The 16,309-nt window shown below is 43.4% G+C and overlaps 1 long non-coding RNA gene across 1 annotated transcript; it reads right to left on the bottom strand.

The window, feature by feature from the left end:
* Positions 1–1,513: 1,513 nt before the first annotated feature.
* LOC143416036 (uncharacterized) lies at positions 1,514–3,906 on the bottom strand. Its single transcript, XR_013096462.1, has 3 exons — positions 3,796–3,906; positions 2,517–2,644; positions 1,514–1,686 (listed from the first exon to the last, which is right to left on the bottom strand). It is a non-coding gene; the product is annotated as an uncharacterized LOC143416036 (long non-coding RNA).
* Between the last annotated feature and the right edge of the window lie 12,403 nt (positions 3,907–16,309).

The following is a 16,309-nucleotide window of genomic DNA, read 5'->3' as shown; positions in this document are numbered from 1 at the left end:
ATAGGTTCATTAACATACACGTGAACAAAGGTACCAGTCTGTATGTTATGTAGGTGTGTGTGTGTGTGTGTGTGTGTGTGTGTGTGTGTGTGTGTGTGTGTGTGTGTGTGTGTGTGGAGTCAGAGTGTGACCCCATAAACGACTTCCCTAAACCTGCTGGTCTGGAAGTCCAGCAGTTCATCTAAACAAAAGGCACTTAGACTAAAACAGACATCCTACCACAAAACAATAAGAAGGTAGCACCTCTCCCATGATCCCAGGACGTGGGTGTGAATGCCAGAACACTCTGGAGTCACACAAAGTCTTTAAAGACTACTATCATTACACAATTGGTTCTACACCTCTGAGCATATATGGTTAGATATTCCCCAATAACAATGACAATGATAAAATATAAATCCAACAATGGTTTTCAGGGTTTTTATCGTTAACTTCGTTTCCCTGGGTCTTTTCCCGTGTTGTAGTCGTGTGTCTTATTTTGAAAGAAATGTTTACGCGTTACCATAGCGACCAGAGAGCATTAAGGCTGCAGACAGGTGCATCCAACAACATTTTATTTTCCCTTATTTGATTTATGGACCTAACTGTATGAACTGGACTTTGGCTTTAATGCTGCTCCTCTTCATCATTGCTGTGTTGCATTTCCATCATTCTGCTGCTGGATTCACTGCAGGCTTTAACAAACACTCCTTTGGGTCCAGGCCCAGCCACGTGTTTGTAAGCTGCTGTGCTCCTCACAAATAAAGCCTGAAGCAGCTCAGACTGTTAGAAGCAGCACTGAGCCCTGTTACAGTTATAGTGTTAGAGCAGCGGCTGCAGCCTACAGCATTTAAACTAGCTGACAGTAAACACATCACTCAGGGTTCAACACTCAGGAAAGTGTGTGACCTTCCACACTGACAGAAGATGCTAAACATGACTTTAAACTGTTGTTTGTTAAAGCCTCACAGATCTGAGAGCAGGGCTCAGTGGGTACATGAGCCTTTATACATGAAGGCTTTCTGTTTCCAGGAGAGGAAACATGTGATCCAGCTGTGTTTGGTCACATGGATCTGCTCTGCATGGATCACCTGACTAAAACATGTTGTTATTATTGTTCTTACAGTCTTAAATCGGTACATCAGGTGGGTCACATGACACCCGGGGGTGACAGCAGCATCTTTCCTCTTTAGAAAGCTGCTCTCTGTCCCAGGAGCTGTTGTCACAGTAACAGCAGGAACAGGAAGTCACACGCTCTCTGCTCTGTGATTGGCTGCTTCTTATCTCAGCTTCCTGCAGAGGGTGGAGGTCTGCTGATGACGCACAACAACAGAAGTGTGACTTTCACTTCCTGTTTATTGCTGTTGTTCTTAAAGCTCTCAGGCGATGCTGCAGCGCCCCCTGCTGACACAAACTCCTCCCTCTGTCTCAGAGGTCACAGGTCAGCCTGCTGCAGAGGGTCTGCCTGTTCATGGTATTCCTGAGACAGAGCCGAGGCTCAGCGTCAACGCTGGTTTCTGATTGGGTCAGCATGTGCAGGTGACATGGTGTTGGTGTCACCACTACAGACAGCTCAGGTTCAACTGGTTCTTCTTTGATTTGCTTCTATAGCACAAAGGTTGACACCAGTCTGGTCCAGTTAGCATCTGAATCCATAAACGTGTGAGCTCGTCCCACCAGAGGACGTCAGCATCATGGGGATAATGTCTACAGCAGGAAAACACAGGGACAGTTGGGTTTGCTGCACATCTGGAACACACAGTTAGCTCAGATATGTTCATGTCGCTAACACCAATACAGTGACTGAGTGCTCTATAGCAGCTAATGCTAACAACTGTAACACTGCTGTTTGTCATGGTTTTCAGACCAAATGATAACAAAACGTTGGGAAAAGTGAAATATTGGAACATGAAATCATAAATTATTACATTTAAACAACAATAATACAGCTAAATTCCCCCTGTTGGCTCATAAGCTGCTCACCTGGATGCTACATCAGTGCAGTCCTCTCTGAACATTAGATAATCAACACACACACACTTATTGTTGAGAGGCTGACTTCACTAAACTCACAGAAACTCTTAAGAAGCTCCTCAAATGATGACTTTGGAGTTTTGTGTTACTGTCAGTGTATAAAAGCTAGAAAAGGAAGAAAAGCAGGAGAAATGATCAAAGTGCTGCTGTGTGCAGGAAGAACTACAACATGTTAGTGAGAAACACAAACAGGGTGTGAAACACACTCCAGAGGAAACGCTGTGTGCAGGCTGTCTGTGACTTCCTGTATCTCTGCCACAGACTGGGACAGACACCAGTGAAACCAGTCACTGTGGTCATGTGCTTGTAGCCAGCAGCCTGTGATGTGAGGCTGCTTGAGTCAGTCGTCTGCTTCCACCATGTAAACCTTGGTGTCTCCTACATGCACAGATGTTTCCTGCAGACTGTGCTGCTCCAGCTGTCACACAGATGTTGAATCAGCAACATCTGCTGTCACGTGCTCCCTGGTCCCACAGATAACAGGCTGCATACAAGAGGCTCACCTCTGCTACCTGCTGCTCCACTCCCCATCGCTGTTTTGGCCACGCCTCCCGTTGGTCAGCAGGTAAAGGTGAAGCCTGGGACATGGAAGCCTTTACAGCAGAGCTTCATGGGCCTGTCCAGCAGCAGGCTGAGGAGAGAAAGGTGACAGAGTTCGCTGTTACAAACAGTTTCTCAGCTTTGATCTAAAAGAGCTTCTTTCCTGTTAAAGCAGCTGAGAGTGAGCACATGTTCTCCCCCTGAGGTTCTCATGACAGAGGAAGAACTCACAGCTGAGGAGGACCAGGATCTCCATCCACTCACAGTCCCTGCAAACAAAACCACCATTTGAACTTTAACATTTGTTGTCAGTTCTTGTGTCACTCAGCACATCTCAGCTGTTCCTCTGAGTTTCTTCTGAAAGTCTTCCTGTGATTGGCTGTTCACAGACACATGACTACATGAATCAGCTCCACATGTTCTCAGCAGCAACATCTGGGCAGCTGTGACAGGTTAAAGACAACATGTTTCTAAGTGCAATTAGAAGAAGAAGCCAGTAAAGACGCGTCTGTGATGCAAAGCAACAGAAGAGCAACGTGAGCCACAGTAAGTGATGGAGGATGAACTGGTCCTGTCTCTGTTGGTGGGCTCGTATACTGGCAGGAAGGAAGCTTCTCTGGGATTTCTCCCTCAGCACCAGTGAAGCCTCTGTTTCTGTCACTATTGTCTCTTTGAACTGTGATTATTTGGTGCTTTCACAGCATTTTCCTGTTTCATGGTGTTTTAGAAGCAGCAGTGTGTGTGAGCTCTCAGGGCCACCGTCCATCCTGTATACTTGTTGTTTGTAGTGTCACCAGTGCAGTGATGACCACAGGGTGGCGCTGTGCTGCATCACAGGCAGCCTGAGCTGGGCCTGTTCCATATAACATATATATCAGATGATGATATGAAACATCGTTTGTTTCATGGTGTAAAATATGTTACATGGTTGTGATGCTCACTGTAGTGTCTGTATTAAAGTTCTCTCTTTCTCTTATATTTAATATAACCACACTACGGACGCTCGTTAGCAACAACGCCGGTAAAACCATCGCGTGGCTCCGCCGTCCGCTTCTTTATTTTCCACATAAACCTTTCACAATAAAGCTCAAGATCCTATTGAGACTTTTCAAAATAAAAGGAATCACATGAAAGAGCATGCAGAGAGTTTAGGGATGAAAAGCCAAAAAGAGCCGTCAGGGGCTAAAACATGAATGTTACAACAGGCTTTTCCCCGCAGCACGCCGTGTGATAAATACTCACAAAGACTCACAAACGTGTCGTTTCATGCGTCGGTCAAACACTCGACGCCCAGCTGGAAACACTTCAGGGAAGTTCATCTGCCCGAGATTCAGAAAATCGCCATAAACGCTCCATATTCACCTTTACATGGAATATAAAGGGAAAAGAAGAAACACAGTGCTGTGTCAGCGTTAGACATATAGATATATCCTTGCTTTTAATACATTTGAAGGTGGGTGGGAGAGGTGCTTCTCCGCGTAGTCTACGGTCTCTTTGGGATCGCTAAAGCTTTTCCTCACATCACCATGGGTCACTAACAGCTTTGCAGGGTATAGCAGTCTGTACCTGACGCCGGTCATCCCACGTAGTCTTCCTCTCATATTTGCAAATGCGGCTCTGCGTTTCCAACAGAGGGAGGGAAATCTGGGAGGATGTTTATTTTAAAAACCCTTATACATCAGGTTCTTGTTCTCTGCAGCTTTCAGCAGAATTTCCTCACCAATGTGGTAGTAGTGCAATCTCAAGATGATGGGCCGAGGAAGATGACTTTGTTTGGGACGCTGGCGATTCGCTCTATGTGCTCGATCGATGAGTGGCTTCTCCTCGAGAGATAGCGCCTCCGCCAACAGGTGTGAACCAACTCAGTCATCTTGGGTCCCTCTGTGCCTTCTGGTATTCCTGCAGTTCTTAAATGATTCCTCCTGGAGTGCCTCAAGAGCTCCACATCTCTCATCTAACTTCTTTACCTCCGCAGACAAACGCTCCACAGTGGCCTGGAGAGTGGCGATGGTGTCAGAGTGGTTCGAGGCACAGTCCTGCAGTTCAGTCAAAGTGTTATCATGCCTGGCCACGTCGCTTTTTATGTCCGAAATTGAGGGCTGGATGCTCTGGTTCAAGGATGATATCTCGCCTCCTATGGTGGTAGAAATCTCTAATATGCAAGTGTCCAGTGCTAGTTAGTTAGTTCTAGTTCTAGTGGTTAGTGGGGCTTTATTTGATGATTCTAGTGTGTGTTACATTGTTGTCATATTGTTGAGTCGCAGAGCTGTACAGTGTTACAGTTTCTGTAGAGTCTGGTATAAGGAACTCAGATCCCTCTGTGAATAATGTTCACTGAAACTGATCTGTAGTTAATGAACTAGTCAGGATTTACACTAGAGAATGTTTCTGCCATTACATGGCCTGTATTTGTAGAGCGCTTTACTCGTCCCTAAGGACCCCAAAGTGCTTTTTTGCCCAAGGACACAACGACCGAGACTGTCCCAGCCGGGGCTCGAACCGGCAACCTTCCGATTACAAGACGAGCTGCCAACTCTTGAGCCACGATCGGCCCACATATTGTTGTCTTTTGTTGCAGACACCAAGTGTTGAGATCCTGTCTCAACCTCCTACATTCTTCCAGCAGGTTACACATTATTTTTTGTATTTGGAATCAAATATATGTGTCAGTTGGGCCTAGTGCAGGGGTCAGCAACCTTTAACACCCAAAGAGCCTTTTGGACCCGGTTTCCACGCAAAGGGTCAGGGTTCGGGAAAACACTGGGAGCCGCAAATACTTTGTGACATCTAAAATGAAGATAACACTGTGTATATTGTTTTTACCTTTATGCTTTGTGTGAACAACTACAGTGTGTTGCTTATGAAATCCATGAAGTGCTACAGAGAAAATTACATTTGATTTATGTAATGAACACATTTTGAGCTCTTAAAGAAATATAACAAAGGAAAGCTGAACTACAATGATCCATGTAGCAAACACAAACTGTTATATCGCCTTTGGGCTTTTGGAGCCTTGACCTGACTTTTAAAAAAAGCGCGTTCATGCAAACATCGTCGGGTCTGCCGTGATATGTTTACAACGGGACTTCTGCTCCTGAACCTCTGCGCACAGCGTCTGCAGGTAAGGTAACTTTATTTATACCCAAAGGCAAGGTAAATTTGCTTTACAGAAAAATGACAGCATTTGACATCCCTTTAAAAACACACATACCTAGTAAATATATAAAACTCACTGTGACACATACTTTAATATTTCGAATCAAAAACAGTTCTTATTTAATTCAGTGACAGCAACGGGGACAAAGCTGTTTTTATAACGCTTTGTCCTGCATCTCGGAAATAGAAACCTCCGTCCTGAGGGAAGAAGCTGAAATTCACCCCTTAGAGGATGGGAACCATTTTTAAGGATTGATAAAGCCATCCTCTGTACCTGCTCAGAGTACAGGGAGGCTAAACAAGACTGTGGCTCACCTATCAGACGGCTGGACCATCTCACTATCTGATTCAGAGAGTTTTTCTCTGTGACAGAGGTCTGACCGAACCATGCCACCAAACAAAAGGATAAAACAGACTCAATAAAAGAACGAGAAAACAAAGTTAAAATTTTTTGGTCAATGTGGAAATGAACAAGTTTCCTAAGGCAACAAAGGTGCTGGTGACCCTTTTTACAAACTGATTTGCAATTTTGATCAAAGTTCAGTTTTTCATTGATTATGGTCCCAAGATATTTATATGATTGTACTTGCTCTATTTTCTGACCTTTAATTAAAGTGACTCCGTGCCCATTTTGTTGTTTCCTAAAATCAACAACCATGTCTTTTGTTTTAGATATGTTCAGCTGGAGATAAGACTCCTCCCACCACTGAACAAAGTCATCAATGACTGGGCCGTGGTTAGTTTCACCCTCTTTCAGTAAGCTGACAATAACAGAGTCATCTGCATATTTAATAATGACCCTGTTTTCATGTCTGCCCTGACACATGTTTGTATAGAGAGTGAATAATAAGGGCGATAGGACGCAGCCTTGAGGAGAACCTGTGGAGGAGAACACTGGGTCAGACAGAACCCCATTTATTCTCACTCTTTGTGACCTGTCAGTTAGAAAATCTAAAATCCAGCCCAGCAGGTTTTTCCTGATTTCAAACTGTTCTAAAAGTCTTTTAATTAAAATATGGGGCTGTGTTGTATTAAAAGCCGAAGAAAAATCAATGAAAAGAAGTCTTGCAAAAGTCCCTTTACTCTCTACATGTTTAAGAATCAGATTTAGTAAAGTCAAAAGTGCGTCCTCCACTCCTCTGTTGGGCCTGTATGCAAACTGCATTGGATCCAGCTGACCTTCAGTCTCTTCATAATCACATTTCTGAGGATTTTTTCAAAGACTTTCATGACAACTGAAGTGAGGCAACAGGCCTGAAGTCGTTTAGATTTAGGGACAGGAACCACGACTGCTTCTTTGCAAAGAGAGGGCACATGTTGTGTTTGCAAGGATTTGTTAAAAATAACCTGAAATATAGGACTGAGTTCATCAGCACAAGATTTAATTAGGCGGCCACTAATATTATCAGGACCTGGCTCTTGTTCACATTGACTGTATGAAAGGCCTTTTTAACATCGCTGAGTTCAATGATAAAGTGCTGAGTATCTCTCAGTTTCTGTTTCAGTTCCCAAATATCCTCGCTGAAATCAGAAGAACTAAAACGAGCATAAAACATGTTTAAAGCATTTGAAAATCTCTGTCTGAATTAAAACATCTAAAATGACCTGACTGCTGCTCTGGGGATTTTGAAACCCTGCTATGGTTTTCATACAAGTCCAGGCAGACCCAAAAGTTTTTGCAGCAAATTTGCTTTCAAGAAGGTTTTTGTCTGTTTTGCTTTCAACATCTCGATTTTCATTTCCTTGGTAGCTGTCTGAAAATCGGTAACAGCCCCTCTTTAAAGGCCTGTCTCTTTTTCCTTAAACAGGATTTGACACTTTTAGTGAGCCATGGCTTATTGTTAGCGTAAATTTTAACACGCTTACGGGGTATAATCATGTCTTTACAAAATACTGCACAGGAGCTAGTAACATCCACCAAAGCGTCGAGATCATCTCCACAAGACTGAAGACGGGGCTGTACGAAGTCACTTTATCTCTACAGACTGTAAGCTGTCGTCTGTGAGGCGTGAGCGTGTTTGTTTGAACACAGTTCACGGTGGAGAACAGCTGCTGACATAATGTGGATCCAAGATCCATAACTGGCCTACCTGGGGCTGAAAGTCTCCATAAATGCAGGCGTTTCGGCGGCTACACCGGCTTCCACGAGTGTGACGCTTATTTTGAGAAAATAATAGAATATAAATGTATTTTTATATTTCAATATCACAATAATCTTCCAATGTAGAACTACAAGTTAAAAAAGAAGTAACATAAATCAAATCCACTTCAGCTAAATACTTCTCATTTATTTCCATCTTACATGCTGTGACTGCAGCCATTCCCACATCTCTGTGAATGGGACTCATGGACATGGATCAGTGGTTGTTGATCAATGGTCCTGAGAATCTGCATAATTAAGATGAAGGAACGGAGCTCCCAGCCCATCGTTCCTGCAGCTGCTTTCAGTCTTTATGCAAATGTCCTGTTTGTAAGACTGAAACCTGCAGCTGAGACTGAAGACGTCACCTGATGATGACGACACGTTTCTCCCACAAAACGCTGCGTCCAGATGAACAGAAGCAACAGACTCACTTTCCTGGATGATTGAGATGCATCAAGACTTCATTGTGTGTTACTTCTCATTCAGCACAGACACATTATTCCTGTTAGGTCATGTCAGCTGTCACTCAGTACAAGCACAACTGTGAACAACACAAACTTCTCTTCAATGTGTCACAGAAACACTAAGTGTGAGAGCCTGTATGACACACAGGACAGACTGTAAGCTCTGCTGGCTGCACAGCACTTTGTAGCAGTTTTCCAACATGTCCTCCACCCGTGATGTCAGTGGTGGGACCCCAGTCACAGCACTCAGCACCACCTCCTTTAAATGGATTTTATAGCAGTTCCTCCCGTTACTCGGTGCAACGCTTCTTAAATGTGTTTTTGCAGGATAAAACACAGCAGGTGGTGTAGAGAGGACGTCAGCTGACGGAGCAGAGGGAGGCAGACTGTGGATAAATGACAGAGTGAGAGGAGAGCAACCATGACAGAAGCACAGGTGTGGCAGATAGAAGTGGCTTTATAGACACTTATTGTCAGTCCTCGTGCATGCTGTGGAAATAAGTGTCTGTGTCATGAGGTGACATGTGAGCTTATCTTTGGTCAATAAAGCTGAACGACCAGTTTTCACTTTGCTTGTTACGCTTGTTTAGTGACGTCTGGGTTTCTGTGGAGCCCGAATTTTGATGAGTTCTGGTGAAATCATCTGAGATCATCTGAGCATTGGTGAAGAGTCAGCAGAGAAAGTGTGGGACAGAAGTTTGCTTTGGACACATGGACTGAAATCAAAAAGTAACAAACAGGATTTCCAATGGACAGTATGGAGAAGTGAAAGTACACAAAGGCTGTGCTGGAACACGTGTGTTACACTTTTTGACAGCTGAGAACAAAACACAATATTTTGCATCATCTCTGCAGTGTCTCTTCTTTCCTCTGCTGTTGTGCTTTTAGCTCCAAACTGTTTCAAATGGTTTGTCAGCAAGCTGACCTCTGACCTCTGCAGTACTAACTCCTGACCCGTACAAAGAGCGGGCGTTTCTGACCTTTGACCTGCAGCTGTATGTCTCTCAGTCTCAGTTCTTCTCTCCGTCACTGATGGAGCAGGTGTAGTTGCTGCTGACAGTCAGTCGTTTGTTTTCTCAGAGTGAGGCTGAAGTCTGAACTGTTCAGAGCATCAGGTCTCATCAACGTGCGCTGCTGTAACGCCGCTTTGTCCTCTGAGATCACCAGGTATGAAACCTGAGTGCTGACAGAGCAGCATGTTCCCCCTCATTCACCTCCACCACCACAGCCAAGGCATGCTGGGAAACTGAGGACACACAGACGGAGAACTGAAGTGTCTGCTGTGTGTTCATCTCAGAGTCCTCACAGGTGACACATTAGCTCCAGAACACCAAGCCAGGTGTTTGAAGCCTGACAGGGATTCTTCCCATCCAGAGGGAGGATTTAGCTGCACAACAATGAACATTAGTGTGTAGTTTAGAAACACAGACTGTGCCTGCACTGCATCTAGTGAAGAAAAGTGTTACTGCCAGAGAACGAGGCTCCTTTAAAGCAGCTGATATTAAGGTTGAAAAATCAACAATAAGCTGATGTAATCAACGTTTCACAAAATGGTCAGCAGCTAAAATCTGGAGCCGTTCTTTGGTGGTAATTAACAGTTTGTTCTTGTTAGCTAATTATGTCATTAAAGGTAGCAGCAGAAGCCTTGTGTTGAAAGCCCATTCACTCACACATTCACACAGTATGTGTGTGTCTGTGTTACACTGTGGACATCCCTTCTGTTGGAGCGCCATCTTGTGGCAGGTTTAAGAAATGTTCTTCTTGTAAATCCAAACTGATGCACCTCCATAGCAGACTGTGGAGGCTTTCAGTGACATGAAGACTTGATTTATACTGTCATATTCTCCTGTTACACAAAGCACAGCACGCTGAACATGGATGAACTGAAACTCCCAGCATCTGACTGAGGAAAAGCACAAATCATTCTCACACTGACTCCTGCTTGATTTTAGATTTGCTTTCAAATCCTCACACTTTCATATGAAGCACTAAATGGGCTCCAGACTGTTTATCTCAGCTTCCTGTCAAACACACTGCTGCTCACACCGAGGCTCAGTTTACTCCTCCAGCCTGGCTTAACCTGCTGTCTGTTAAAAACAGTCCCACACTCCTCTGTTTAATCCTTCTGATCAGACTCTTTGATTTTGTATTGTTTTTACCTGAAGTTGTGTTTTTGACATGGTTCTGTCTGTGAAATAAAGCTCACACACACACTGCTACAGTCCTTCATACACTTAGAAACGAAGCTGCTCCTTTCCTCAGTGCTGACACATAAAGAAGAGTTGGTTTTATATCCAACACGTCTCTGTTCCAGAAAACAGCTTCAGCAGCCTCTGAGTCTGAACTTGGAGTTGGTTATAAGCCACAGGCCTGTGTGCACAGCAATGAGGAAATATAATGCAGTAAGTGAAACATGGATGTGTGGAACAGATTATCCCAAAGGTTGATTCTGTTCATCTGGACGTTCTCAGTGAAACATTTGGTCTCTCGGTCAGGTGACTCCTTTAGTCTCAGCTGACTGCAGCTTTCCAAACCTTTGTCACTGGATCACTCACTTCATCTCCAACGTGTCCCTGACACAGACAGCTGGAGCCGTTACAGCAAAATCATTGATCATCGTTTTTAGAACATTAGCTGGTGTTGGTGGGCAGGCTAGCAGTGCTAATTGTTAGCACTAGTTCTGCTGCTCTCCCTTTGTCTCTGTTATTGTTGGTCTTTAGTGAACAATAGAAAGTGTCTTCATGAGACTGTTGCCTAATGTTCAAATGTAGATAACACCACCTGCACCAACCTGTTACACAGCACAACCCTCTGGTGTAGCTTTGGCTGGAGCACATATTGGCAGCTCCAGTGACATCACCACTCCATGGTGACATCATCTCTACAGACTGTGGCTGTTACATATCCTCACCTGGTAATAATAAGACTGTCCTCAGCTGCACACAGCTCCAAGATGAACAAACTGAAGTAAATACAAATTAGAGTTACCATAGATTGAAATCTTGTAATCAGAGCTAATTCTTAGTGAAACTCTCACAACATCATATCATGATCCTGGGTTAGTGTCTCGGTCTCAGATCACAACATCAGCACAGGCTTGGCTTGGGTGAGGTATTGAGTGGTTCTTGTCCATGACAGCTGCAGGTACAGTGCCATCAGCCATGCTGCACCACATGTCTGCCCAGGAACATTAGTGTGGCTGAGTCTCATGTAAACATTGTGCTAAAGTGGTGGGAAAGTGGCTGCAAGCTGGCTGCACTGTGTCCAATACTCTCAGTATGATATCCACAAACCTCTGAGTGTCACAGAGTGGGCCTGTGCTCAGCTCACTGTGCCCCATTCAATTCTACTTGCATAGTTTTACAAGTAAAATTAAATATACAAGTTGCTCAATGATAAGTTATTGTAGTAACAACTAAGTCCATGGTTATTATTTGTTAATAGTAGCTTAAAGCTTCTGCACCAATCATGGAGCAGCAGGTTTAGAGCATGTGGATCTACAAAAGTAAGTCCCAGTAAGATGGGCTGAGCCTTACATACTAGAAGAAACATGTCATTCCCAGCAGATGAAGCGCCCTTTAAAGCAGGATCTCACTTTAAACCTAAAGAACTTGCTATGAGCATGCAGTGCATTCATGGTTATTATTCATACGATTGTGGGGAGCTAATAAAGTGCAACTATCACATTACATTTTATTATTAAATTGTTGTTAACAATCCCTTCACTTCTGCTTATCTAATTCATGGTTGCAGGATGGCTGACAGCTTCCATTAGGCAGGAGGTAATGTCCATTCTGGCCACAGTGCAACCCACAATGTGTAACTGACACTATTATATTGCATTATGTCACATTGTTACATCTTTTTAATAAATGATGACAGTCAGCTGAATTTGCTGCCCCCTTGGTGGAGGACATCAGGATCAGCAGCTGCTGCTCCATCACAAACACCACAGAAGAAGAACAACACTGGATCAGATTATCTGGACGTGTTTGACAGGGACAGTGTTCATGTTCATGGACATCAGGACAAAAACAGACGATGGAAACCTGCCAGATTTGAGCTAAACTGCTCGTTTCCATGTGTAGTCCCTGGGAGGTCACATGACCAACAAAGACACACAAGCTGTGTCCCAAAACGTCGGCTGCATCCTCCGGAGGCCGCATTTGAAGGCCGATGACGTCACAGCCAGGCGACGAAGGCTGTCCCGATTCCTCGACTCCTTCAAATGCGTCCTTCATTCCCCCGAGTTTGAAGGATGGGTCGGGTGTGTCCTTCGTGGCCCACCATATCCCAGAATTCATAGCGCGGCCCAGCCAAATTTCAGCTGCCAACAATGGCGGCCGCTACTAAGTTTTAAAATTTAACGAGGGAGTACTACTTACTTACAATGAATTCCTTACACTATATAATTTTCCCGTCAGTGTTGGGGAATTCTCAATGGTGCTTGGTGCCATACCCTCAGGGACTTTAATGTTATATAAAAACACTGGCAGCTCAATATCTGCCTCAGTCACTCTCCCTGATCCAGCTGAGTCAGCAGTGGGAAAAATCTGCTTTTCACAGGAACTTGGTAACAGCAATAAGAGAATACGTAGTTTATTCCAAGAAGATATCATGTCTCTCCCATATATAGAATATCTTACTGGAACCGACATGTTCCAGATATCACCTGGAAGACAGTCTGGATGATCCCATAAATATCTAGTTGTGAACAAGGTGAAGGAAATCTCATATAAAATTCTTCATAAATGTTACCCAGCCAGTCACTATATGGTAACATTTAAAAGAGACATAAATACTAATTGAACTTTCTGTGGGGATCATCCAGAAACTGTGGCACATCTCTTTTGGTTCCTCTACACAGAGATTCTGGAAGAATTTAGCAGTTTTGTTATTGTCCATATTTTAAGGGAGTTTTCTTTACGATGGAAAATGTTTTATTCTGTTTCTTTAAGTTCCCCAGGAAGAATGATAAATGTTTTTTATAAAAAATTTGTTAATACTTTTAGCTATTTTATATCCATAAATGTAAGTTTATTAATAAAACACCATATTTCTGCCTTTTTATAAGGATATGAATTGTACATACAATCAATTTCAGACTCAACCAACAAAAAGCCTCTCAGAACAATATTTATATGTTGATTTTTTTCGCCTACTCATATCATCATTTTTTTACTCCTGGTTCTGTATGTTCATGTTCTGTTCTTTTGTAAACTTCATCTGTTTGTATGTTGTATACTCATTGTGTTTCAATAAAGTTCGATTTTAAAAAAGGTACATTCTAAACGAAGCTTCAGACGTCACTGATCACGTGACTCTGGCCAAACGAATCAAGCCTCGACACGGTGCTTCTGAAGCAGCGCGTTGATCTTTCTGACACACGCACCGGAGCGTCAGCTTCAAGCGGACCATCACTACGTCTCACATCTAAAGGTGTCAAGGTAACTTTGAACTGAGTTCAGTCAATCTGGAGTTTTTCCAAGTTTTCTGTTGCTCTCTGTGAGAGAAGAGCGTTAAAGGCGGGGCTCTCCAGAGTCCAGCAAAACAGGAAACCACAGCTGGGTGTGTGTAAGTGTGCAAACCAATAGAATGCATCGTGGTGGGGGGGGGCATCACGGGCAAGAAAAAAATAAAATAATCGGTCGTACCCATGCTTCCCCGACGTCATGCCAGCGCATATTGGGAAATTCGTAGGCACCGATCGGTTTTCTATCAGCCATTTGCTGGGAGTAAGGGCGCCCTCCGTTTGCGAGGTGCGCCTGCTGCTGGCGGCACAGGGAGGAGAGGGCGGGGCGGCGGGGAGTCTCTGGCTGGCTGGAGCGGCATCTAATAACCAACTCGCAAAACAAAATAAAAACAACAAACAGATATTATGATACAGACTTATAATCTGCACCCATGTTTTTTCTACATTCTATAAAGTGAGCGCGAGAGCCCTCGGTGCGCCTGCGCGCTGCTGAAGTCAAAGTAAACTTTATTGTCATCTCCGCTACAGACAGTCCAGCATATAGAGAGACGAGACGACGAGGCTGCAGTTACAGCGGTGCAAGTAAACAAACAATAAATATAAGAAGAGTAAGAAAATAAATCTACACTTTAGGACTCGGGGTAAAGGATCAATAACAATTTAAATTTATAATTTACAGTTTGATGATTTAAAGTCTCACACAACCCGTCAAAAGGGGCGGGGCCGGCTGCTTCCAAGTAGAGCACATTTCATTTATAATGATGTAAATCCAAGCCCATCATGGATTCACGATCTGAATCCTGGGTTGTGTGAAATCCCAGAAATCAACCTTAGACAAAGTGAATCTGTGAACTAAGGTGTAGGTCTGTTAGGCAGGGCCGTGCAGAGAGGTTTAAAGGGGCGGGTGCTCAAAGTTAAAAAGGGGCACATTGAACCAGGCTGAATAACAACAACACACTTTCATGAAGAGTCTAATATGGGCAACAAGGCAAAGCAAACGTAGCCGATGCTTTACCTGATGGGTACAATGTTGCTGTTGAGGGGTTGCTGTGGATAGTGCTGGAGGGCAGGCAGGGCTGGACTGGGACAAAAAATCGGCCCGGGCATTTTGACTGGAGACCGGCCCACCAAAAATGTGACGTCATTCATGGATAAAACCGCAAAGGATTCTGGGAACTTTTGTCAAGCGGTACTAGCGCATGCAGGCTTTCAATTGAACTCAGTTACACAGCGATAAAAAGAAACACAAAAAATGGCAAGAAGCTGCTGTATTATTAACTGCAATAGCCGGTGTTGTGCCAAAAAGTGATTGTCTGCCAAAAACTGATTTCCGGTATTTGCAAAGAAACTGATTGCTCGTATTTAAATTGCTATAAGTAACTTGTTGGGCTATAATATGTGAAACATATGTCAAATGCATCCCTCATGGATGACATAAAGTCATACTGAGCTACAAACAACATTAGTGTAACAAGGTAGAAGCCGCAATCAGTCTTTGGCAGTGACTTTTATATAACCTTTATTTATGCCGTAAAAAAAAATCTAATTAACATTAAAAATGTATTTTTTAAGAAGTAGTTGGACAGCAGAAATGGCTCAAATATTACAATTATTTTTCCACTACTAATTAATTACCGTTGAGCTCAAAGGTTATATTAATACACGGTTAACGAATGTGTATTTATGACGACGATTTGTGAGACGAACAAAGGTAAACTTACCTTTGTTCGTACGATGGTCTTTCGGTGCATTTCAAGGTCCTGTACCCATCCGTCGGTAAACTGTACCTGGGCTTGTTGCAGTGACCTGAAGTTACTAAACTTCATGAGTGTATGCACTCACTCCAAGAAGCGTATAATTATAAATCTGAGCGTGGTGAAAGTTGGGCAGCACGCTGACGTCTTTTGTCCCTCTGTGTGCTCGTAAGGGTCTGACCCTTTCACTCCTTTGATTTTTCCTCGTATCTTTTCTTTGTCTTTTCGTCGAGTCTGTCTTTGTACGGACCGGCATTGTTCTCCGTCGTTTTGTACATACCTTTTTTGTGCGGCAAAGAAAAAACAAGAAGGTATTGGAACCGGAGAATGAACGTTTTGCGGTGCTGCAATTGCAAATGCTTGTATTTGATGCGGTACTTGGATTGTTTTGCCAGGAGTTCCCGGCATGCAATGCGCAAAGTCACGTGGTCTGTCAATCGCTATAGGAAAAACCATAAAGCCTTTGCATGAAAACAACTGCTTTGATGTACACTGCCTTGTTGGTATATATGTATCAATCTGATAATGTTAAACCTACACCATTCTCCCTATTCGGGATTTTAAACAGTACATAGCGGAAACAAAAAGACTGCTTGGTAGAGTTAACCTCCTGAACTATCTACAACACATGGTAGAAACCTGAAATTAAGACCAAGAACACTAGAGGTGAGACATGATCATTAATTAATATTAAAATTAATAAATGACAGATTTAGGGATATTTTCATAAAGTATTTATTTACCAAAACAATAGAAAACAGCATGG

This window comes from Maylandia zebra, unplaced genomic scaffold (genome assembly GCF_041146795.1).
Source record: "Maylandia zebra isolate NMK-2024a unplaced genomic scaffold, Mzebra_GT3a scaffold11, whole genome shotgun sequence".
Taxonomy (NCBI): Eukaryota; Metazoa; Chordata; class Actinopteri; order Cichliformes; family Cichlidae; genus Maylandia; species Maylandia zebra.
Note: the sequence above shows the minus strand (reverse complement) of the source record. Positions and strands in the feature narration are given on the sequence as shown.